The sequence below is a fragment of the Parasteatoda tepidariorum genome, chromosome 4 (assembly GCF_982258835.1).
Source record: "Parasteatoda tepidariorum strain Cologne lab strain chromosome 4, Ptep-v5.0, whole genome shotgun sequence".
NCBI classification, from domain to species: domain Eukaryota; kingdom Metazoa; phylum Arthropoda; class Arachnida; order Araneae; family Theridiidae; genus Parasteatoda; species Parasteatoda tepidariorum.
Genome location: NC_141758.1, coordinates 103,499,609 through 103,526,790, shown reverse-complemented (window position 1 = coordinate 103,526,790; position 27,182 = coordinate 103,499,609). Strand labels below are relative to the sequence as shown.

The window sequence follows — 27,182 nt, the reverse complement described above, 5'->3', positions numbered from 1 at the left end:
TTAAAAAATTTTACTGTGCTTTTTAGTTTTTTTTAATATTTTTTTTTTTTTACAATTTTTCAAATATTCGTTCTAATGATATTTCTTTCAAACGCATCTTTTTTTTAAAATTTGAAGTACATATTATTTATCATTAGATTGTTTCTAGTTAAACAATCTTTAGAAATAAAACACGACTTTTTTTTTCGATGATAAGAATTAAGGAGCGTTATTTGGTGTCATTGAATGGTTCACATTTCAGAAATATAAAAAAGTGAATTTCTATAAACTTGAATGATTTATTTTAGTTTTAAAGAAAATAATTTTATAAGGCAACATAAATCTTATTTGTATTTAGCTTAATTATATTTGTGCAAATTTTTCTATCCAGATATAATTAACGAATTTTCATTCATTCTTCTGAAATTCAATGTATGAAAATTTTGTTTTGAGAAAACACACTAAGTCTGCGCAAAGCTATTAAATTGTTTCGCATTTTGGTGTTCATTAAAATTCCAACTCATTCGAAGAAGAATTTTTTTCTAAAGTGTAAATAACCAAGTAATCTTTTAATTTATGAAGTAAATATAGTAGTTATTAATACTTATGTATTGAATAATTTTTCCACAAGTACATTTTAACTATAGTAGAAATTGATAATTATTGATTTGTATCATATAATTTAATTTCAAAGGTCTAGACTTAGTTGTCACACAGACTTAGACACAAAACTCTTTTTTGTTAAAGCTCAGAAAATGTTTATTTAATTATGTCTATTTAAATGGGGTTTTTTTTAGTTCAATCAAACCTTAACATTTGTTTAATAATTCGCATTTTAAGTATTTTATATAATTCTGTTATGGACTACTTTAATTTCAAAGAAATATAACCATTAAAAACCTATAGAACATGTGAATATCACAAAAATTTAAACTATAAAATTTAAAATTTGCATATACTTAGGATGAAAAATTTGAAAATTTTAATCCGATTGTAAAGTTAACTATTGCTAAATCATTAGACGTAAAATAATGAAAAATTAAATCAAAATATCTAACTTGAAATTAGTATGGTTAGTAATCAAAATTTCAACTATGCATTTAAAAACAGTTAAAAATTATATTTTTTTTGGAGAAAAAAGTGAAGGAAAATATTAAAATTCTTAATTTTTGTAAATCTAATAAAAATATGATGAAAACTGGGAAAAAATGTCTTTAACTGTGATTTTATTCGAGTTTCTAATTTGGCAAATAGTACTATAATTTATAATCGAAATTTTAATTATGTTTTAACATTAATTATATCTTGGTTTTGATTTAAAAAATGTGATGAAATGAGTGTGGTTTAAACTATTCTAACAACCATTTTGTATGTTCTTTTTAAAAAAAATAAATATATATAAATGAAACTGAGAAAAAACTCTCTCGGAACGTGTTTAGATCTTCCAATTCTATTAAGTGAGAAAAAAAGAATAATAAAAAATATTAAAATTTTTAATTTGGAAACTGTTCTGATGAATAATTAAAATTTCTATTATCCATTGAAAAGTTAAACTAATTTTTGTATCAAAAAGTTTTGATAAAATGTTTGTGATTTTTAAATTATTCTTAAAATAATTTTGTTGCTCTTCTTCTAAAGAAAAATTTGAATGAACCTTCCAAAAAATAAAATCTAAATGCAATCAGATGTTCTAATCATATCACGGGTAAAAACAATTCTGGAAATAACAAAATTCTCAGTTTGGTAATTGCTTGAGTTTATAATAAAATTTTCAGTTATGCATTAAAAAAATAATTACAATTAGTTTTGATAAAAAATAGATGATAAACAGCTTTAAAGTTATTTTTTCAGTTTTTTTATTCTGACAGGAAAAAACTATGTAAAATTAGAAATTTCGTTGTTTAAACTCGTTTGGATCTTCCGAAATGTTCGTAAATTACTCTAGTTAACAATCGAAATTTCAATTATACATTAAAAAAAATTATTGCATGCAAGTTGATAAAAATAATTGCAAGTCATGCGATAAAAATTATTTTTAAAATTGATTTCCATTCAATGATCTAATGAAAACTGGCAATAGACACAAAAAAGAAAAAAAGAAAAAATCGTTTTATAAACGCGTTTAGGGTCGGGTTAAAAAAAATTTTTTTTCCTAAACGTGTTTAAGTTTTTGATGTTATCCATTATTTTTATCCTAATTTGGAAAATATTTTATGTAATGATGAAGATTTCAACAACCCAATAAAAAATAATTTGAAACTAGTTTTGATTTAAAAAAGTGCCAAAAAAAAACCAAACTATTCTTTAAAATATAATCCATTTTTTTTTAAAACGCAGAAAAGAAATCGTTTTCTTAACGCGTTCAGAACTTTCCAATCATGTATCACAATGTCTCATTTTACACTATACAGGGTGGGTGTCCATTCGAATGCAAAAACACCCCTCCGCACTTGTTGCCTGGGATGGTGTGCTCACCGAGGTCATTGAACTCAGAGACGAATCTTGTTTTTGATGGTATTCCTCTCCGAGAATTTTTTTCTTCTCCTCATTTATCCATTCATTCCCCTCCTTCCCCACCACTACCGCTTTTGATCCGCAGACGAGTGTGCACACCATAGGGGAAGCTAAAGGAAAGTTATAATCTTTTTTCCCCCCTTTAATCTTAGTATTACTTTTTTATCCAACAAGTGCGTGGCAACAGTTCGAAAGTTGCCTCGAAATCTTTCTTCTTTCTATTATTTTTATTACAAATGAGGCTTTCTTTAGGGGTGCTAAGAGGCCCCAAGAATGATTTGGGGGTAGTTGATGTATCAAGGTCGACTGGTAGTTTTGGAAGGTTCATGGAATTTTTTACCTTCGAGAGTTGGAAATTTTTGTTGAAAAACTTTTTTTATCTTGTCATTGAAGTTCATTGCTCCGTGAAGATAGATTGAACATGGTTATGTCATTATTTTAAAATTCTGAGCGTTGAAGTACGTTTTGGTGGCATTGCGAAAGCCAAATATGAGCAGGACAACCACACATCAGTATTTCATAACAATTGCTGTAATGAACTCTCATGAACTCTTGTGGTCAAAATACCCTTATTCAACAGAATTGGTTCAACTTACATTTGACTTAATTTTGCAAATTACAAGGTTATGTCGAAATGTTTAACTTAAAGCTCCTGTCTTGTACATATGCAAATATGGATACGAAAACCACTTCTGTGTTTCATAATAATTGACTGTAACGAACTTTCCTGTCCTCTTGTTTTACAATGACTCTTGTCTTGAGAATTTGAGTAAAAATTGATTTAATTTGTATTTAAAAAAAATGACTAAGTTTTTCAAATTTTAACGTTACATTGTAAGGTTTAACGTTACGCATCTTATTTAGATACTTTGGCGTTAAGCATTTCATCACCATTTATTTCTAAATATGAATAGGTTAACCAGGTCGGTCTGTACTTAGCAACAATTGTAGAAAACTCTTATAGCTCTTATTTTAACGAATTGATGTTTGTTCAAATTACATTTAAAAATCGATTTGGCTTGGCGAATTCCAAGGTTATGTCATAATGTTTAACCTTAAGCTTTAACTTAATGTTAATTTTTAACTTTAAGGTTGTGTCATAATGTTTAACTTGCTTCGTTTACTCGGATACTTGACGTGGTAACTTGAGCATCAAGTACAGGCTTGGTGTTAAAGGATTTAAATTATATAAAAATGTGGCTTAGTTTTGCTAATGTAAATTAATGCATCCAAGAAAAAAAACACGTGTTTGGCAAGGTTTTAAAAAATAAAATTTACTTAATTTTTTTTTCTTTTTTACAAATTAGGAAACACTGTGGCTTAAGGTATCGATGAGTTTGAGTAGAGTATAGCAATTTTTTTAAGTTACATTTGTATTCTACTTCAATTGTACGATAATTTAACATATTTTGGACGCTTGGTGTATAAGAATTTACTTATTTTAAAAATTGTTAAATGTAAAGTTTTTTTTTTTTAAACCTTATTTTATTAGGCAACAGGTTTGTGGTTGTATGACGTGGATGACGCTACTCCACTGCCGTATCTTAGCCACAGGTGCCCACTGGCTAGCGATAAGAGAGTAGCAATTCTGAGGCCAATGGGAAATAGACTCAGTGCCCGCCATTAAAAAAAAAAAAATTAAAAAAAAATGTTTTATTAGGCGCGCTGGGTGTAAAAGATTATTTTACAACTTTCTAAATTCTTTTTCAAATATAGTTCCATTATTTTCTAATTACCAATTTTATTGGTTTGGGTAAGAAATCATGGCCAAAAATATTCGTTCCGATAAAATTATGTTATGAAATAAGTACTTTAAGTAATATTTAAAAAAGCACATGTTAAGTTTGTAAAATATAATTATAGAGATCACAATTCGCAGTTATATTTAATGTGATTAAATTTTAGTTGAAGCAAAACTTAGAGCGTACATGCGAAAATATTGGCAATAGACTCTTAAATTAAAAATTGCTAATTTTATAAAATTTTTATGTGTTTATATGATTTAATTCTAATTAGAGTGAATGAAATTGATTAATTAAAAAAATAATATTTGAAATTTTTATATTTAAAATTATATTGATAGTCAGAGCTCGTAATATACGAGTTCAACTAAATGTTCATGAAAAATTTAAACATCATTTTTCCAGTAAAAAAGTTTTTTTTTGTGTTATGCAAAAAAAAAAAAAAAAAAAAATGTATACTGATGTATCGTAATTGTTTGTTTAATCCTTTTTTTATATTCAAGTTTTTTTTTTATTACACAGATTAAAAGCAGTAAATCGTAAATATTCTGCAAATAGTTCGGTTTATTTACGTTCTGCCATCCCTTTACGAACTAATACTCTTCGTACTTGATTAAAACGGAAGAATTTCCTAAATCGTTCTCTTAAATTCTTTTTTCGTTAAGCGGTTTGAACAATTCAGGTGCCGCGTCATCTTTACAGGCATTCCTTTGTCGCATCGAAAGCCACAGAAGCGAGACGCAGCAACGGAGGGAGAGATGATTGTTTGGATTTCAAGGTCATTGACCTCGCACTTTCGACGCGGCCGTGAAAACGATAGGGAAAAGAAAGAAAAAAAGATGGCAACAACACAGAAATGAAAGTTCCAATGAAGTTTTCGATTTGAATACGTATCGCGAATCTTTCCCTTTTTTTACTCCTTTTCTTATCATTTTTTCTTTTCTATTCTTCTCGTGTTCATGCCTCAATAGGAAGCAGTTCACTTTCTTGTTCATGACGATTGCAGGTTCAATACTACCCATCTGGTTTCCGGAAATTAATCGCCTCTTTTTTATCGTCTGCGCTCTCTAATTTCACTTCATATCTGAGCAATAAGTTAGCTATTGTTTAATCTTTTAGTTATCGGAGATTAAGTGTCTGTAATTTATCAAATCTATTTATTTAAAATACATTACAATGTTGGAAATAACTATTTGATTATCGAAGGAGAGTTTTTTTTTTATCAAATTTATTGCTCTAATCAATCAATATTTTTATGATTTTTATTAATCAATATTTTATCAAATATATTGTTCTTTCGGCTGATCCTCAATTTCGTTGATAATAAAGACAACTGCGAACATATTTACCAATAAAGAGACTTTATTTTAAAAAAAAAAAACTTAAGAAGAGTGATCTTTTTTAATATTGTTTTATTATTAATAATCTTTAGCTATTTTTTTTATGTCTGACTGTTAAATTCGAAGTCATGGAGCTGTATCTAGTTTAGTTATAAATTCTTTTTAAGTGTTATGTATGCTTGTTCCTAAAAATTAATAAATAAGCAGAAGTATGGTTTTCTTTTAAATAAAAACTAAAATCAACTGCTGTAAACGTTGAAAATCGTCATAAGGAAACATATTTCTTTATTAACAAATTTGGTAATATTTTTCTTTGAAAAACGCGATGGGAATTATTAATGAAAGTTTTATAAATGCATGATCTTTTCATAATTTATACAATATATTGTTATAAGAAAAATTTTATTTATTGAAAATAAAATGGCATTTTACTTTAAATATTTCCATAAGGGCAACGGAAATATGGAATAAAAAACGGATTATTGATTGGATCGAATTATAATAAAATGTTTCAAAGGTTAAAGGATTAAAACAAATGTCCTAATTCTCGGAACCCCTTTAACTCTTCCTTGGAACCTTTAAGCTCCGTGAAACGCCATTTGAACCACTGATTTAAACTATTACTTTATCATTTTTTTAAAATAATTTAGTTAATGAAATCAAAAGCCTATAATTTATCAAATTTTTCAATTCAAATGTCATAGTAGAAAAAAAGTTCAAACATTTGGCTAACAGAAATGAGTGTTCAGAATTTATCAAATTATCATAGTTTAGTAAATATATTACTAAAACTATGATCTAAACCTATAATTTTTAAAATGAGACATTCTAGAATAAAATTTCATAATTCTTTAAAGGAAATAAATGTTTATAATTTATCAAATCGATTATTTGAAATGCAATTTAAATGCATTATTGGAAACTGGAAACGTTTAAGCATTTGGTTATTTGAAATGGGTGTCCGGAATTGAACAAAATCTATTAATTAAGATACTTCTCAATAAATTTTTTTTAATCATTTAATAATTGAACATAAATGTCCATAATTTATCACATGTTTTACTTCAAATGTAATACACTTGGCTGTCAGAAGGGAATGTCCATAATTTATAAATTTAAAATATGATATTTTAAATAATTTATTATTTAAGATATATGGACATTTGGCTCTCTGAGATGACTGTTAAAAATTCATCAAATATATTAATTTAAATATGTTGCATTGTTTGAAACAAATGGAAATCACTTGGCTATGGAAAAGGAAGAATGTCGATAATTTAAATTGCTTAAAATATAATACATTGTTTAAAACAATGTTTAATAACTTAGATATAAATTTTATAATTTATCCAATATATTGTTTAAAATGTGAAATATGATTGAAAATTTGTTTAATCATTTGGTTATTGGATATGTGCTTCAATAATTTATTATTTATAATAAATATATTATTGAATAGGAAATGAGTCATATATTGAATATAAGTGTTCAATATAGTGGCTGAAATTGGCTGATTGTGTTTCTGGCTGAAACAGATCAGCCAAAAACACATTCAGAACACTACGGAAAGTTTCTTTAGTTTAGGAAAAAAATTTATTATTTTTCTATTTAAAAATAATTTTTAAGTTATATACTATCGAAAACGTAATAAGTGTTTTGTTTTTACTTAGAATATCTCACCAATTTCGCAGGCAAAGAGCACTGCTAGCTGTTAAAAAAACTTTTAAGACTCTTCTCCTTAGTTAGAAATTTTAAATTTTGCATTTTAAAATATTAAAACAAATTAAATTAAATCAAAAATTAGAATAAAAATGTTATTTTTTTAAATAATGAATTTTAAAAATCCCGCAATAATCTGCGTTTAACTAGTTTTTTTTCAGGATTTAAATTTTATTTGCTTTTATCTACTAGAGCTCTCACAAGAAATCGTTTAAAATTTATTTTATTTAGGCATCTATGTTTAAAATTGTATTCGTAATCGTATAATTGGCAAAGTTTTTGCGAATCTTGGCAATTTTTCCCTCTTCAATAATGTATACCTCTAACCAAAAATTAAGAAGACAAAAAATTTGTTTAAATTTTTTAGCCCAAAAACTAAATAAATAAAAAAGAATAATTTTGATTTGCGAGTAGCAATGCACTCTTTGCAATAGTGGAAAATGGAAATTTGTAGGTTTGATTAATCATATACAAATGATTTTCTTTGATTCTAAGAATCCAGCACTGTTATTTTTTTTCCATAAAAACTTAAGAACAGCCCTATGAGCAAAATGCATATGTATAATCAAGTTTCCAAGTTGCATACAAAATGCGATTAAGTACGCGAGTTTAGTTGTAAAATGGTGGCGAGTCCCGGTTTCCGTTAAATAATGCATGAAGCTCATGAAAGTGAAATGAAAATGAATTAGATCAGAGAAAAATAATGATATATTAAAAAAAAGAACTTTGGTTGTTAAAAATGAATTATAATTACTGTCAGGTACAGGTGTCAAACACAGTTCTGATTTTCGAGTTTATGGCCTCATTGTCACAGGTTGTTGGAGAAAGCGGTTTTTCCAACGACCTAAAAAATCGTTTGGAATGCTAAACTAGATTAAAACTTGAAAACGATAATATTAACATTTCCGATTTACTTTTTGAATACTTAAAAAGATAGGTTTCATTATATCTCTTCTTTTCATAGTAAATTTCGCCCTATGCTTTGTATAAATCACACGTTAAATTCTTTATAGTAATGTTACTGCAAAATGTTTGAGTATAGTGGATTATTCTATAAAATGTTCTGAGCAATGCATATTATTTAGTGCTGACACAGAACATTCATAATGCAGAAAATCTATTATACAAAGGAATTCATAATGCAGAAATAATAATCCAAATTATTGTATCAATGCAATATTTTTTACTTCATTAGCATTGTAATGTGATAAATTATATAATACTCAATTTTAAACACGAAATATGTATGTGATGTTAAAAAAAACTTTTTAAGCCTTTTTCTTAAGTTAATTCCATACTTTAATTGCATGTAGTATTTAGTGCGTAACATTTTCTTTTATTTTTTATAAATTATGTAATAATTTTAGTACGACTATAATAGATCTATATAAAATATAGCATATTTTTTATAAATGTAAATATATTGGTTTTATTCTGCTATATTATACTATATTAACTTTTGCTATTTTATTAACAACTGTCTTAAAATTAGCTTCAAATTAGGTTTGAACTACTTTAAATTCTAATATAGAATTTAATATTTTAAAGTTGTTTTTGTACTTTTTGCACTAATATTTATACTGTATTTATCTAATTATATAGTGTAAACTAATACATTAATATATATTAAATTATTCTTAAGAAGTTATATTTAATAAGTAAATCGCAATGCTGTATGCAGACATTTAAAAAACAAATTATTTTGCATAATAGGATATAATTTTGAAAAAAAATATCGTTTAAAAGTTTTTGCTTTTTCTGTAGCTTTTAATCTTCATTATTGAGAGCAAGTAAATTTTCTTGTTCCTGTTTTAAATGCAAAATCAAAAACAAATCTTAGAAATTATTTTTTATTTATTTATTTAAAAGTGTTTTTTTTTAATTAAATAAATGTTCATAAATTTTTCGTCATTATTTTATATCTGCCAACTTTTAATTTTTCCCAGGATGATTCTGCCAATTATCATAAAATAACAATTGAATTACAACTGTAGGCATAAATTGTTTCGTTTTGAAAGAGCTTAAACAAATCGTGGTATGATTTTACTATACGTTAGTATATATTTTATAATTGTTTTCATCTAATCGTGTTCAAAATTATATAGAATTAACTTTTTAAATCCGAGAATTAAATGGAAAGAAAAAAAAGTTGCTATCAGCTTTAAAATGAAAATAAAAACCTTACTGAAAATTTTCAGTTACGTTATTTCAGAGTTATATTTATATCGTATTTAATATGTTACATATTATTTACTGTTGGGCTTTGAGAAGAACTCCTTCAAACTAAAAGTCATGGGCTGTCTGCTGCTATAGTAACAAGCGTGAGTACGTGTCTAATGGGGCTGAAATGGAAGAATGAAGGTGTCGATTGGTTTACTCTCACCGATCCATGCCAAGATTAAGGCAAAAACTATAGTTTGTCTACATCAAGAACTCCCCCCGCCACAAAGTTTGATGCCGTCTGCTGCTATGGAAACAAGAATATCGCATTTCAGGGAGGGTAGCTTTTCTTCACTCTAAGTCTAACAAAATAGACCGAAGAAAAATATTCCCTTTCTCTCGCCTATTCAAGGCAAAACCTGTCCTAAACAATGACCCCACACCCCTACTTGAAATAGTTATACCTCGTTACCATAGTCACATCCAAGGGTCCAGGCGAATGGCTAGGGAAGTTCTTATTTTAGACAAACTATATTCGCCACTCACTTCTATTCGAAGTCAGTTTTCCTCGTAACCATAGTACTCGCCACGACGCGAGACTGATGTCTGGAGGAGTTCTCATGAAAGCAACACTATACAGAACTATACTATAATAAAAGTTAAAAATACAAGCATATGCTAAAATAGAGTTTGTTATGCAACTATATTAATCAAATAGTTTATTGATTAATTCATTATTGATATTTATAAATTGTGGTTATTCCTAAAATATCACCTTGAAAAAGATAAGCTATGCGAAGTAAAAGTTAAATCCGCGAGAAAGCCTTAAAATTTAAGTAAATGTCAGTTTAAAAAATAATGAGAATCAATTCGAAATAATAGTGTGTTTAGAATAAACGAGAATCATTTAAAATTCAAACAAATCTTAAATAAAGTAGTTATATTTAGCTATAGAGCTTGTTAAAGTTTTAAAAGATCTCAATTTAAAGTGTAAAAAAATTGTTTGTTCCGCCATAAAGGTATTTCACATTATTTTTTAAAAAGGAAGAAAATAATAGAAACTTTATAATTTAACACAACATCTAATTACATCCTAACGCAGTGTGTGATATATACGATCGCAAACAATAATTATATTTTCTCCTTGTAAAACTCAATAACCTGCCCTGAACAATTGAAAGTCAATACATAAAGTATCAAAACGCTGATAACGAATTAAACAAGTTTAAAAGAGTTAATTTGTCACCTGTTCACTTGATTCATATCAGTAAACGATCATTTATTATCATTCTAGAATCGTTTCCTTTTTACGCTATAATTAATGGAGATTCAGTTTCTTACATCCAATCTTCAGGGAAGAAAAGAGACTTTTTTTTTTTTAACAGTTAAAAGTAATTTCCGAACCTTTTATTACAGGTTTTATTACTTTTTTATTGTTAAGGCTATTGATTAAATTTATGTAGTAGTTTGGGTTTCAAATGTTTGCTATGTACGTTTTCAAAGGGATATAAAAGGTAGATTTATTTATTTGTGCCACGCCCGCCTCGAAATGAAGTTTTGAAATTGAGTTAAAAAGAGTTCGCGAAACGAGATTCTTCTTTTACTATAAGCGTCTTACATTTAGTATTGTGTACTCGGCTGATAAATAATCTACATAAAAAGTTAAAAAAAATTATCTTACCATTTGTTGAAATTGTAGAAAAGTTCATGTTTAATCCATCTAAAAGAAGTATCATAGTATTAAAAATTGAGCCTTAATTACAAAAACGTATTTCATTTTATAACCGTTGTTGAACAGCCAACCCAATTTCGGGTTTATGACTACTAATGTTCAACTCTGTAGTCTTGTAATTTTGAACCCAATCCAGAAGACAAGGGAACTTCTGGATCATGAATAGGGAGAAATTAGCTTTGTGGATTTTGATGGAACTAATTCCCATTTGCGTTACGTGAACAGGAAAACCACGAAAATGTCCCACGGTTAGTCTGACGGCAAAGGGACTTTAACTCATGATCCGTCTACCATTGAGGATATTTTTAAGACAGCACTGTGGTCGATGCGAGCGGGGTGTGGGATTCGTATCGACCAGCCATCGCTGGTATTCGAACCAGGGTTACTTAATTGGAAGGCGAACGTTCTATCCCCTGAGCCACCACGGCTCTACTAAAACCTATTGTTGATGTTGAGTGATAATTTCTTTATTGAGTTATATTGATTTATTTATCCTAATAATTTAAAATGTTTTTAAAAGTTAAAATCCCTAACTAAAATCCTTAAAAAAACACACACACATAGACACCTGAACTGAAAAAATTATTTGTAATAAATAATCTTTAACTGTTAACCATTGTAACTGGAATAGTTATAAAGAACAAAATTGGTAAAATTTATTAAAAAGAACCTTGTTACAATAATACTTTATTGTTAATGAGATAGTATAATATCAATAAAATATTATAGCAAGGACTTTAGTTACTTAAACTGACTTTAGTTCAGTTTACTGTAGATTATTCATTCACCAATGTTCATGAAAATTGTAAAACCCTGAAAGAATCGTCTAAAATTGATGATATTTATTCCATATATAGAGATGCAAATAATCATGAGCAATAGTGGTACACACGCAATCACTTAGCGATTCAAATCATTTACATGCGTTAATTCACTTTACTTTATCAGTAAGTTTGGTTTAATTTGCATAATTCTTTCATGGTGACAGTATGACAGTATTACTTAGTCGACTTTAGTTCAATTTATTTAAAGAATACTAATACTACTTTAAATAATTACTAATTAAATTGAGATCGTATTAAACACTGTCTAACAGTCATTGGGCACTCTTTTAAGGCATTACATATATAGTTCGTTCATCGGGAGTTGGCACTTGGCTCTCCCTTCATCACGTGGTATCCGACGATACTATTTCGGTATAATTGGGAGAAGAACGTGGACAATCTCCTAAACAAAGTTTCGATTTGGCGATCGTATGACAAAAATATTTATTTCACAATCTTTATGTGCATTTGCTTTAGATTAAATATTTCATAAATTTGATGATATTTCTCTCTTTCGAGTGAATAGTTTGTCCTTTTTGAGTCGTTTTGCCGAAATATATTTAATTAGCTAGGGTAACGAAAAGTCTAATAGTAGATGACAAAGCGAATTAAGTGACTGAACAAGAACTCGCTGTTTGAGTTTGGCGCGCATTAAGGGTTGTCTTAATTTCAAGCGCGGAGATGTTTCGCCTCTTACTCCCGCTCTGAATTGAACTCTTCGTCCGTGGAGGTGGAGCCATGTGCCAACTTCTGGTGAACGAACTATGCACGGATTATGTTATTATAAACAACAGAATTCATGAGCATTTGAAATATTCAGTCTAGTTAGCAACGCAAAAAACAGAATAACAAAGTTGAGTATAGCTCTTAAAATGTACCCTAAAAGCTAATAAAATAGAAAACATATTTTGATAATATGAATTTAAATGACAAATTTTAATTCATTATTTAAAACTCGTTCAGTCAAAATAACTTTGTTATTAAAAAATTAATAACTACTAATTCTGGATACGTAATTTCTAAATTATTTCTCTTTTGATTTCTTAATTTAAACTGAGTTATTTATTTTAAAGAAAAGTCTTTCAATTAGAAGAAAAAAAATTGCCCATATTACAAAGAAATCAATAATTTATTAAAAAAAAAAAAAAAAACTTTTAAGATCTCTTCGAACAATAAATGAATGAATGAATGTGAACTTTGAAAAGCGAGGAGAGGATGACTAACTTTGTGAATAAAAGATAGTGTGTTAGTCATCCATGACGTGTACTGCAAGTATATTAATAATTCTTACCCTGTTAAATATCAGATAATAAAAGAAAGTCGTGTTACATAATGACATACTTCTTAATAAAAGTGGCATGGATTTCAGCAATATAGAATAAATATTTATTACAGATATCACATTATAATATATAGAATAAATATTTATTACAGATATCACATTATATTATATAGAATAAATATTTATTACAGACTCGCATTTAGCCTACTTTTCTGCAAATAAGAAAGAGGTTGTGATTAGCTTTCCAAATATTCAGTCCAGTTCCGAAAATACATACAAAAAGGAATGAATGACCCTTTTTGAAGTATATTTGAATATAATATTTTATTATTCTACATATTTTGCCACTAAGGTCTGTATTTCTTAATGTTTATATTATAAATAAATGCTTCGTGTGCATGTATATTATGTATGAATACTTCATATGTAAATGTTTACATAAATGAATATGAATACTTCAGATATATTCATATTTAAAAAGTCATGATTAAATATAAACTTAATACAAATAGATTAGGCTTTTGGCATCTATTGTTAAATAGAAGCAAATTCATATTTAATAAAAAATAATGTTAAAAATAAGAGTAATTTTCTGCAAGATGTGTTAAAACAAACAAATTTTAGAATTTACGAATTATTGGTGTCAAATTGTTACACATGTTTTCATTCCTTTATGTGTTATTGCATTGGAAAACAAAAACTGAAAAATTAAAAACGATTTCGAAAAGCATTCTAAATAACTAATATTTAATATTAATTTCATTATTTATGTAGTCATTTACTCAAAAATTATCTTTTCTTTTTCGTTTTTCAAGTTTACTGTCTCCTAATATTAAAGTATTGCTAAATTTTACATGAACATTTATTGTCCCGACATTTTTTGCAAAGTCTATCCTCGCATATATTCTATCCTTATACTTTATGAAATTCTATTCTATTCTCACATCCCTATACTTAATCCCATATCTATTTATATTTATTAAACAGGGTGGTCATTGTACAGGACAAAATTTGGGAATTTTCTTAATCTGAAAAAATTGGAAAAAAAATCGGAAAATTTCTCTAAAATCGTAGTTGCAAAATTTTATATCATCTTACACTGCTTTTTTTTTCTTTCGTCCTTCTGAATAAAAAGTACAGTTATAAGAAAAATCTATGAAAATCTAGCGAAAAATTTATTAAACTTATGTTTGAGATGCCTAATAATGAACATTTTAAGAAAAGAAGTAATAATCTTATAATTAATTTTCTTAAAAAAAAAAAGAATTGTTTATTTTCAACTCAAATAGCACACATATTTTATGTTAAGGAATGCTACTTAATTTAAAATTAATGATAAAGTTTATGCAACCTGTTTTACAAATTAGGGAAATTCAATAAAATTAGTTAAAAAAATTTTTTTTTTAAAGTCTTTTGTTGCAATCCTGTTAAATACTTTAAAACGAGCAGAGATATCAGCTTTAAGAACTAAAAACTTCTAAAGCAATTTGTTTTGATTCAGAGAAAGAAAAGAAAAAAAATTTGTTATGTCTTCTAACTTTACGCCAAACAATTTTGTTACATAAAGTCGAAACCATTTAACGAGATAAATTTAGAATTTATTTATTTATTTAGATATACGGTAGATTTACGACTCGAGTCTCGTTTAAAAGAACAACAAACAGATAAAACGCGTTTTTTAAAGGTCAAGAAAGCCAGGTAAATAAAAATGCCGGTAAGGAACGGAGGAGTAATATTTGTTTGAGGAAATAACTACACACAAATGAATGGGAAAAAAAGAAGAGTTTTTTGTCCATGGCATTGGTATGCACGTGTTTGTGAGTCCCTTGATTAAGAAAAATAGGCCAAGTTCACGTTTGTTCTTCCTTCTTCCTCATCTCACTTCAGTTCATTGACCTTGGTAATCGTTTGCCGAACGTTCGATCTGAATGTTTTGTTTCAATAATTTGGAAAGAAGGGAATGTCAAAAAAAAAAATTTCAGTTACGTAAATTGCGTGCTTAATGCGGTTTTTGAGCTGTTCGCATTGATAAGTTCTGAAATTGGTTTTGTTGAAGAAGGTCCGGTGTTTTTGCCATTGACTAAAATGATATTTATAACTCTAACTAAACGTTTCACGTATTTTTAAAATCGAATTATATTTAAAATCGGACAACATAACTCTTTAATGATTGAGACTTATAATAAATTCAATATGTTGCTTTAAAATTATCTTTTTCATTTCAAATTAAAATTTTTAGAATATTTAAAAAAGAAACTAATAATTTGTCTTGATCAATTTATTTAAGATTTTAACTTGTTTGAAGTAATTAATTATAATTTTAATGAATATTATTATTAATAATAATGGGATAAATAATTTTTATGGGGTAGGCCTAATGGTTTTAAAATTCAATCTGATGCCAGTACATAAACTGAGAAAACAAATGTGGTCAAAACTATCAGGATATTATAAACGGAAAATTTTTCAAATCAACGGTTTAAATACTGTATATTATAGTTTTCTTAATTAAAATAAATGTTTCTTTTTTTTGTTTTGTTGGATTTATTTTAATAATACGGTAAATTACAAGAATTTCTTCTTTCTTGTATGAGACAGCGCTTCTGCAGTCATTTCGAACATAATTATAATTGACATCCACGAACAGTTTGTCCATCAAAATTTTTCGCAATTATGTTTGTATAGAGCGTATTTAAATAGTTGCACTTGATGAATTTTAAATTATTAAAACTAATTCTTATATTACTGCTCGCCTTTTAGATTGTCGTTCTTTTAAATTTTTCTATACTTAAATTTAGAAAATAAACTTTTAAGCTTTTCATTTAATTTTTCGACACGTTAGATAAGTACAGCTTAATCTAAAAACAATTTGTGAAATTTTAAATTTAACTGATTTTAATTAAAGTTGTATTTTTTATGCTCGTTAAGGAAAAGTAAAGAGAAAAACTATTAAATGGAATAAAGCGAAATTTCAACCCATAAAATTTGTATGTAAGTCTACAATTCTACAGTATTTTACTTAGTATGAAAAAATATCCTTTTATATTAAATATTTAATATTGATTTTACCCTAATATGGCAATGAAAAATATGAAGATCATTAAATTAATTTTTTTAGCAGTTCAGAATCAGAGATAGTTTCCATAAAGTTGTACATTAATTTTAATAGATTATAATCATTACTTTTTGTGTTACCAAGTATGCTCATCATGTCATTTCAGTAAATTTCGAATAGAAATATATTGTAAATAATTGTACTTCGAATAATAATTTTATTTCCATAAAAATATAAGTCTCACATTTAATTTGATAGATAACGTTATGTACTAGTATTGGCTTAGTGCAATTTACAAGTGCATAGGCATAGCATATGCATAGGTGCGATATACAAGCATATTCATAGGTGTAATATACAATTGGATGCATAGGTGCAATATACAAGCGTAATATGTTTGAATTGGTGGTGCTATATATGCCAATTTATACTTATTAAAATTAGTAACTGTAATTTTTTTCTTCATTTGTTAAGCGTTCAAGTTATTTTAACAGCATTTTCAAGTTTTACTAATTGAATTAATTTTAGTTTAGAAACATCATACACTTGTATGCATAAATGTAATATACAGGTTGTAATTCAATAGTTTATATTACCATAAATATTGCCATTTGAATCAATCCATGCTTTCAAATATTGGTAAAATGCGTAAAAAATTTTTTATTTATAATTTTTCTGTAAAAAAAAAAAAATTCGAATGAACTTATACAAACATTTATTTAGAACTCTTGCCAAACGAGAAGAATGCCAAACAGGTGAAAAGCGTGGGAAAGTAAAAGAGAAAATAAAAAAAGTAGTGCCTTGGGGCAATCCGGAATAGATATATATTCTGTAACAGAAATGCTTTATCAAGTGTGAAAATAAGATAGTTTTAAAATGACTTTCGTCTCAACAAGCTAACACCGACAATTTTTTATTTATTTATCCAATGCTTGTTTTTATTTTTTATTTTTATTGTTTACTTGCTTCACTTGTTTAGATTGCTTTTACTAAAGCTTGAGCATTTACACAAGTAGCTTACACAGATACTACCTCCTTAAATAAAACTTGATAAATAAATAAGAAAAATTATACAGCAAAAGCAAATAATCGACGTAAATAGATAATTATTTTAATGCAGAGCACCTCAATTTTAATGTAAAGTAATTAAATAATAACTGAGGAAAAAATACTACAAATTATGTTGTAATGTTGGTTTGTATTTTTGAAAGAAAAAAAAGGATATCAAGCAAACTTAATAGTAATTGCAGCAAATATCTTAAATTATTAAAGCAGCAAATATCTTAAATTATTATTATTATACACTTCAATTTTAATGTAAAGTATTCAATAATAACTCAGTAAAAAATATTACTAATTATGTTGTAATGTCGGTTTGTATTTTTGAAAAGAAGAAAAGGATATCAAGCAAACTTTAAAATTAATATTCATTGCAGCAAATATCTTAAATTATTAACGCGGATAGTTGTTTTATGCATACATTGTATAATTGTAATTTTTTTTAAACATTTATTTTCATTTGAAGAGTATTTATGAAAGGGTATTAAAAAAATACGCGTATGTAACATAGTGCATACAAAAAAAAAAAAATTTTTTTTTCTCCTTTTTTTTCGATATGTTTTTATATAGTGCGCGTAAGAAGAAGATCAACAACTATTCTGATTTCATAAAAATGTATCATTAAAGTGTTTAATATCATAGCACATTTATAAAATCGTTAGAAATGCAAGATAACATATTGAACTTCGTAAAAATTTTTTTATAATCTTTTAATTATTCTATAAAAATATTTAATACTCTGTAAAAAATAGATGATTAAACTGCATCTTTAGTTAGTGAAATATTTGTAATTAAACTTTCGAGGAGAAATTTTATTATATAATTCATTTTATTCATATCGATTATTTACATTGTGTTTGTACTATTGTAATACAATCAATAATTTCAACCATGTCTTTCCAAAGAAAAATATTTTTCTGCCGACACGATGCAAGTAATAAATTTGATGCTTAATCACATTATAAAAATGTTTATGAATTGTATATCATGACAATATTGTAACCAGAGGGAAATATGAAACTCGTCTTAAAACTATTTTATCACCAAGCGTTGCAATTTGACAAATACACGATTGCAGATGAAGTATACATAGAATTAATATTATGATTATTCAATGAATAATTTTTAATATCGTCATGTTTGTGAATTGAAAAATGTTGTATAAATATCAAACTATATACATAATTGTGAATGCTATAAAATTCCTCTTTATTAATATAATATAATTATATGAATTTTTAATATTCTTTGATATTTAGATAGTCATACAAAAAATAATTAAATTTTACTTTCGACAAGGAAACAAACCTGGTACCAATCAAGTTTTAAAATAATTAATAATAATCACGACGATATTATAAAAAGTTGAGAACTTTATGTTCAGAGCATTACTATCTCCTCGCGAAAGATTGCAACATGAATTTAGGAACTACGAACGGAGCTATGTGAAAACATTATGTGATTATTCAAAGATTTTTTTTTAACATTATTTAGCAATTAAATTAAAAGAAAATTTCACATTTTTAAAAATATTGGTTTATAATATTAAACTTGTAAGCTTAGAATGAAAATTATTTTTATTACGGATATTATGTTATTATGATTTATTTTATTATGATAATTCAAAAGAAAAAAAAGAAGGTAAATGGTAAAATTGTCAGCATCATTGATATTGTTTAATATATTATTTAACTTTACAAACATTTAATGGAATCCATTATTACAACATTTAGCTATTTATTCAATGAAAAATAATTTTCGTAATATTACCAATTTTAATAATCTTTTATTATTAAAATCTTCGTAAACCTGACTTCTAATTTTACTTCCTTATAACAGACCTTGCCACGTTTTAAAAAGTTAACCTCTTGTATATTATGACAGTATTATGATATGGTAAAAATCGTATAAGTGACCTTTAAACTACCTCCTCACCTAATATCGCAAGCTGAAGAATTACGTACTACAAACAGAGATACGTATATATATAATTTTATGTGATTATTCAGTGAGACATTTTTCAATATTATTTGGTGATTTAATCGAAAAAATGCTAAGTAAATATTATGATATTACTATATTATGTTACTTTCACTAATTATTCTAAAAAAAAACATGCTAATATTAATTAAATTTGGTAAATGCATACTGATTAATTATAATTTAATTATTCATTGAAAATTCTCTAGAAACGATGTAATTTTTCTTCAATCCTTATTGATGTTTAAAAGCTTTAAGCCTTCTTAATCCTGTCTTGAAAAATATTTCACCCCCGACAAGGTGCGAGCACAAAAAACCTGATGCCAATCACGTTTTAAAAAGTTAACAACCTCTTGAATATCATGACAATATTATGACAAGGTGAAAAATCCTAAAACTAAGCGCCAAACTACCGCCTCGCCAAACATCGCAACTTGACGGATTCGCGACTACAAAACGGAAACACGTATTCAGAAAACAGAAAACACCAGTGAGAGCACTACGCAGTGTCAATGACCTTGAAACCGTAACCCGTTGTGTTTTCTATTTCTTCCGCTTTTCTTTTTGTTTTTTATTTTATTTTACGAACAACTAATAATAAAAATACCAATGAATAGTCACCCAATTTATCTCGGGGGTGATACTATTATCTTAATGTAACAACATAATAATAATAAAAAAACTTATGCATTTGGCGAAAAGTAGTATTTGCGAGATTAGGTTCTGTTATTGATAGGAAAATAGCAATTTGATTTCGGATGTATATGGACAAGTTTTGAAAAGTCGATGAACTTTTGCTTACATTTTTGGCACAACGTAAATATATTTGAACGTTGAAAATTAATAAGTGAATTTGGATAAGTAGTAATTTTTTTTTAAAGTGTGGTTTTTAAACAAAATCAATTTATTAAAAATGATACACTTGGTTATATTAAATTATGAAGTTTATTTGTAGAGGTCAATGACCTCTGGAGATATTTTTGGAAAAAAATAAATGATTGTCTATGAGTTTATTTGCATAGCATTTAATTAACTTTCTCACATCATTTATTTTCACGCAAGTTAACATAATAGTATTAATTAATATTTACAAAATATTACAGACGCATTATTTGGAGGTATTTAACCTTTATTTTAAAAAAAAGAAAGAAAAAATTATTTTGTTAACGTTTCATTGAAGTTCATTAATTATTTTTATTGCGTTATTAATTTTTATACAAATTAGCATAGTTATATTATCACACGAATAGTTTGGTACTCTGTGAAAAAAAGTATGGTCAAAACTACCAGATTAAGGTAAAATTTACCGTGTTTCTAGGTCTATGAGAAAAACAAAGAGCACGTAATTTTTACCGAAGAGATTCAGTAATGATTTTGATAATATTTACAATAAAATATGGTATTATAATATTTGATAAATTTTTTTAAATTTTGGTAACTTTGTTATGATAACTTTTTTGAGCAGTGGTTCCCGAATTTTTTCGACTGTAGAAGCCTAAGTGATCGGGTTTTTTTTTAATTATTTTTTTTTTAGCGGAACGCTGAGACTTAATAAATTTCATCAACAATTATGAATGCATTGACTAATAAAGGGCTATAAATTGTATTAAATGTGTTTAATAATCTAAATTTTATTAATTGTTTTGAAAATATTTATTGATAATGAATGAAGAAGGAAATTTTTTCATTATATCGTTTTATTTATATTAATCTTAAAATTGGCTTTTATGTCAGACAGTTAAATTTATTATAGGTCTGGAGAGGCATCTGGTCGAGTTCTTAATTTGATTTTAGTGTATGCAGAAACATAAAAGTAATATAAGTATGAAATATGAGTTTAATATGAGTATGAAATTAATATGAGCGGAAATATGGTTAATTTAATAAATAATGGGAAATTAAGTAATTTTAAATCGGATTTAAATTTAATAACAGGTTTTGAAAATCATTACTGGTTAAAAAAATTCCAAACTCTCGGAACCTCTGTAACCCTTTCATGGAACTCTAGGGTTCCGGGGAACACCATTCGGGAACCTCTGCTTTAAAGCATGGCAAAAAAAAATATTTATTCGATAAAATTTAGTTTTCAGCTTTGTATTTTTACTAAATATGCGGTAATAAGAACTAACATTTTTAAAAGTAGAACTTCTGGTAAACTTTTATCACATGAACGGAATAATTACCAATTGAATGATTTAAATACCGTATATTTTGGTTTAATTAACCAAAAAACTAGAAAAATCATTACCATAAAGCAATTTTACCAGAATAATTTTTTCTCCACGTACTTAATCTTGTTTTTTAATTATCATTTCAGTATTCATTTAGTGAAGATTGATTCAAATAAATTTTTACTGCAAACATCGTACGAGTGAAATTTTTATGTGCATGAAAATGAATATGCAGACAAAAGCTTATGCAAAGCTTTTTTGACCATAAATAGGGCACTTTTTTCTTTTCTTTTCTTCTTTTTTTTTTCTTTGTTGAAAGGGCAAACTTATAACAAATTATATTTGATGAATTTTGTATCATATTTTCCTTCAAATTATATGCATTCTAAAATTTTTGTCTAAGTGTTTACTAATGTATTTAAATATGCTTGTATTATATTTCACTATATAAATTAATTTTGAAGCTCTTTTTTTAAAAACTTATTTTATCTAAAATCTTTCTTTGCCTAATGAAAATATGGTTAATTTTTCCCATAATTATACTATGTTTTTTGATACATATAAACCATGTATAACATTACGAATATGCAAGCAATATGCTTTATTTTACTTTATGGTTTCGTACGCTAATCTATTAATATTACTCAAATATTTTTACGAAATTTTATAATAATTTGTTTGGTTTTTTATTTATCTTTTTAATTGTCATCTAATTTATTTATGTGAATTTCATTTTTCCTCAAGTATAAATATTAGAAAATATAATGATCCGAAAATAATATTAATTGTTGAAATATCCTAGCTAATTTTTGACAAATTTTCATAAAATATTGGTAAACATATGGGATTTTGGAAACCTTTAAAAACAGAGGAGAAAACGCCAAACACAAAAGTATAAACAAGAAACACGAAAGTTTTTAAATACGAAACTGTGACAATGTGTAAATTAAATCCTAAATCTCTCAATATTTTTTTTTTAAAATTTAATTTCAGTGTTGCATTTTGAATCTAATTTGATATTAATTAAAGCGATGGATATTTGAATTTTTAAAATGCCTCAGCTTTCCAGAATAAACTTTTTAATAAAAATGAATCAATTAAATGAAAAATTAAGCAATATAATTTAAGGCTTATATTCATAAAGTCAGATTTTTTTTTGCAGAATTATACTAAACATAAACTATTTTTAAAATTTTTTAAAAGTAGTTGGCAATAAAAAAAATTAAATAAACAAATCGAATTTTGTTTAAAATTTAAAAAAAAGTTTAAAATGCGGCATAGAATTTATATATTTATTATTCTTTATTCTCCATTAGTTTTATACATTAGGTACTTAAATTTACAGAACAGAATTTGCTCAAAACTTCGAAAAAAATGCCCCTCGAACATACGTACCCCCTTTGAAGGAAAATCGTACTATTTCTTCAATCAAAACAATCTTCCAAACAAAAACGCATTGAAAATATTTTATGTTTGATCTAGTTATCCGTGTGAGAAATCACTTTTACAGACCGTGATGCTAGTGGTAGAATTGTAAACATCCAAAACCCGGCGTGGTTTGAAGGTTACTCGAGGTCATTGACCCTATCCTTTATTTTTTCTTACCTTTTTCTTCTTATTTCACCTGTAATTCATTGAATCATCTACTTAAAACTTTAATTGTGAGAAGAATACACGATTTTGTTCGAAAATATTTTTCTTTTTTTTTCTTTTACAATTGTCTACTATTTCTGCCGCAGACAAAAGAAACATAGTAAGGAAGTAATTACTAAATGCTTATTTGATTGATCTAATAAAATTGAAGTTCAATTGTTATTTTTTTATTTGTAACAAAAGTAGAATATTATTATTATTTTTTTTTTTTTGCATTTGATTTGAAAACATCGCAATATTGTTGCAATAAATTATTTTAAGAATTTTTTTTAGTTGAATTATTTGAAAAGCAATGGAATAGTAAATAAGGAATAAATTAACTTTTGAGATTTTTTAAAGTTAATTTTACTCATTAAATTGTTGTTTCATAATACAATTTCGTAATAATAGGACATTAGCCTAAAGTTTAATTCTTAAAATCAAAATTTGAGCCATTAAGTGAAGTTTAATTGAAGAAACAATTAATTTTTCTATTACGAATTCTTATTCTTTCTTTTAAATAGAAAAGCCAAATATTTCCAAATATATTTTGCAAACCTATATCTATTATGGAATAAAATTTAAATGTAGCTTAATTTTTGTTTCTCTGATCACAGTTCAAATTATATTAAAATGGAATCATAAATATTTTATTAATTTATTTTTTGACGTAAACATTTTATTCTGTGATATTTTTTTTTAAAAGCGCTTTTACTCAAAGTTCTATAAAGAAGCAGTTCTTGCTAAAACTAATTTTTAAATCAATTTTTCATATTTTCTCCCTTATATTCATAATATACATTTTCTCTTTTATATTGCAATAAAATGTGTCTTTTAATTTTGTAGAAATTTTAATATAGAATATTTTCTATCAATTTCACTAAATCTTTTTCATCTATTTTAAAATAGAAATAAATAAATAGATAGTACATTTTGAACAAGTATGAATTAAGTATTAAAATTTTTATAGGAGAAAATTTAATATATACAGTTTCAACTCGTTTTTAATTATTGATTTTATTATATTATTAATGAAATTATTATATTATAAATTATTATATTATAAATGAAAGAAAATTACCTACATATTCTGAATGTTCATTCATTATTTTATATTCAAATAAAATGCATTTTTTATGTACTAATTTTAATATATTGTGTTATAGAGTTAAATCTTCATCTTAAATTTTGTATCAGTTGATTATTTTAAATAAACATTTAATTCTGTTTTTTTTTTCTAATTAAAGTTTAATATTAAAAAGTGCAATTCGTGTTCAATAAAATATTTACCCCTTCCAATAAGATTGAATAATAAAAAATTGTGCATAAAATAATATTAAAAAAAAAAACTTGTTTCTTTTTATAATTTATGCATATTGTTAATCAAAATTACATTATTGATTTGGATGTAGTAATTGTAATTCGTTTTAAATTTCAAAAGTGTAACTGTATGAAAAATTAACTATACTCACCATTTTATCGGAAGAAGTTATTGAAATTGATTTTATTTTAATATAGTCTATATATTTTATTAATATTGTCAATCTATATCTATTTAAGTTGATTTAAATATTGCCTATTAAATTTATTTCCGAACATGTTAAATAGGAATTTATTATACAACATTTAAAAAAATTCTGCTCAAATTTTATTGTAGTGTTGCCATTAAGGTTAAATGAATCATTATTTAAAATTAAGTTCATTGTTTTTCAACGAAATGTAAATGTTCTGCCTGGCGTGTTTTGTATATTAAGTCTGTTCTTTTTTCAAAATCAATATTTGATATTCAGTTTTGCACTAATTTAAGCAATAAGTTACAATGAGTGTTGAATTGTTTATTATAATGTTAATTTCATGAATTTATTATGAAATATAAATATTTGCATACGTACAAATTTATTCATTAGTTTTCAATATTTAAGGGAATCATTTGTTTTCACTTATGTGTAATATCTCTCACCAATTCACCAATTTCACCAATTAAATTCTCGTTTACGTTACAATTTTCAAATAAAAAAATAAAAAATGGATTTGATGGATTACAATTGTTTTGCGCTAGATTTCTTTTTCACGTTTACGTTATAATTTTTAAATTTGAAAAATTTATTTATTTATTATTATTATTATTTTCGGATTTCAGCTGTTTTGCACTAAATTTCTTTTCTTAAGAATTAAATTTTATTTAAAAGTAAAATGCTTGAAATATTTATCATATGATTGATGAACTTTTGTAATGTAGAATAAATCGAATAAATTATTTTCTATATTCATAAAAACATAAAATTATTTTGTTTTCTGATACAATTTTGTTAATATGAATCATGCTCTGTTAATACGAATATTAGAAGCTTTTAAAAAACACAATGTGGAACAATTCTAATAAAGTTTCATTTTTACTTAAAAACGCAAAACATAATAATATCTAATGATTCGTGTATAAATGAACAATCTGTGGATTTCAATGCAATTAATAATATTTTATGAACATGAATTAGTTGAAAATAATTATTCTATTGAGCAAAGGAAATTTTTAAGAGTCTAACAAGTAAAATTAGCTTGAAAACTTCAGGAATCTTAAAAAATTATTAATACAAGGATTTATTTAATTTAATTCTGGGAATTAAAGTAGTTATTAATTAAAGAAAAATATTATAAAGACAAATCTATCACTTAAAGAATGTTAGTAGTATATTTTATTTGCCATTGCTGTTTGAATTAAATTTTATTCTATTTAAAAAAACTTTTTAAACTTCGTTTTTTTTAAAAAAAATAAAGGACATTAAATTTACAGAAACAAAATATTTCAGGTCAAGCTTTGTTGAAAGCATATCTTCATGAGAAAAATTTTTTACTTCATTGATGTATTTATGTTTGTATTTTTATTTAACTTTAACTTAACTCATGACAAGGTAGCGTGGCCGAGTGGTCTAAGGCGCTGGTTTTAGGCACCAGTCTGATAAAGGCGCGGGTTCGAATCCCGCCGCTGCCATGATAACTTTTTTTTTATTAATTTTACTTCAGTATGGATTTTGACACCAGTAATCAACATAAGTTTTATTGTTCGAAAAAAAAAACGTTTGTTTCGATTAAACTGCTGAAAATATTAAAAGATTAAAGATTTCAAAAGTAAAAATTAGGAACCCTTTTTTTAAATTATTTACAAGGTATGCTTTATTAATGTTTAGTTATTTATAAATTAGCAACATCAGATTTAAATTTTTACTTAACTTGCTACACTACACACGTATGTTGCGTTTAATTACGTTTATGTTATTGATATTAAATTTTAAGCAAATGTTTGCTAAAATATTAATTTTCACCCCTTTATTAAATACTGAAAAATGATTCTAAATATATTTTTAGAATTACAGAAGTAAGAATAAAACTATTTAATTTTTGATTTTATATTTACCAGATTTAATTTTAATTGTTTACTTGTTAAAAAAAAATTTCTAAGAAAAACATGAAATTATATTTTGATTTGAAAACAAAATCGTATGATTCCTCTCAATTAATTTAAAAAAAATGCTTATGATTTATGTTAACGGTGTTGACATAAATTTTGCTTAGTCTGTGGCATTTTTTGATGGTATTTTCTTCTCTTTTGATAGAATTCTAATAACGCTTGTCTTCAAATAAAGTTATGAAATTTTTTTTTTGAATTTGTTGATGCGAAATTAAGAAAGAAATATTATGAAACTGGAGAATTCCTTTCCGTATTTTACAATGAAAAACAAATATTGCAAAAACAGGTATTAAATTTAATGCAATTGTTAAATTTTTGTTCGTATTATTTATTTTAATACGTAATATCGTAATTTTGTAATTTTTTTTTTTTTTTTATCTTTAAAAAAAGAGAACTTTTTGCATTTCTTTTAGATGAATTATGGTAAAAACATTCTGTTTTAACGTGACATTTTTATGGTAAATTCTGCAAAGGTGGAAGTTTGCTTGAAATCTGATTATTTATCTTACTAAATGTTAGAAAAACCA

General features: G+C 25.7%; 1 protein-coding gene and 1 non-coding gene across 3 annotated transcripts in view; both read left to right on the top strand.

Annotated features, from left to right (window-relative positions):
- LOC107436527 (Ecdysone-induced protein 78C) overlaps nucleotides 1–27,182 on the top strand; it is a 170,570-nt gene that overhangs the window by 67,681 nt on the left and 75,707 nt on the right. The window lies entirely within an intron of this gene.
- On the top strand, nucleotides 26,098–26,178 carry TRNAL-UAG (transfer RNA leucine (anticodon UAG)). Its single transcript has one exon. It is a non-coding gene; the product is annotated as a tRNA-Leu (tRNA).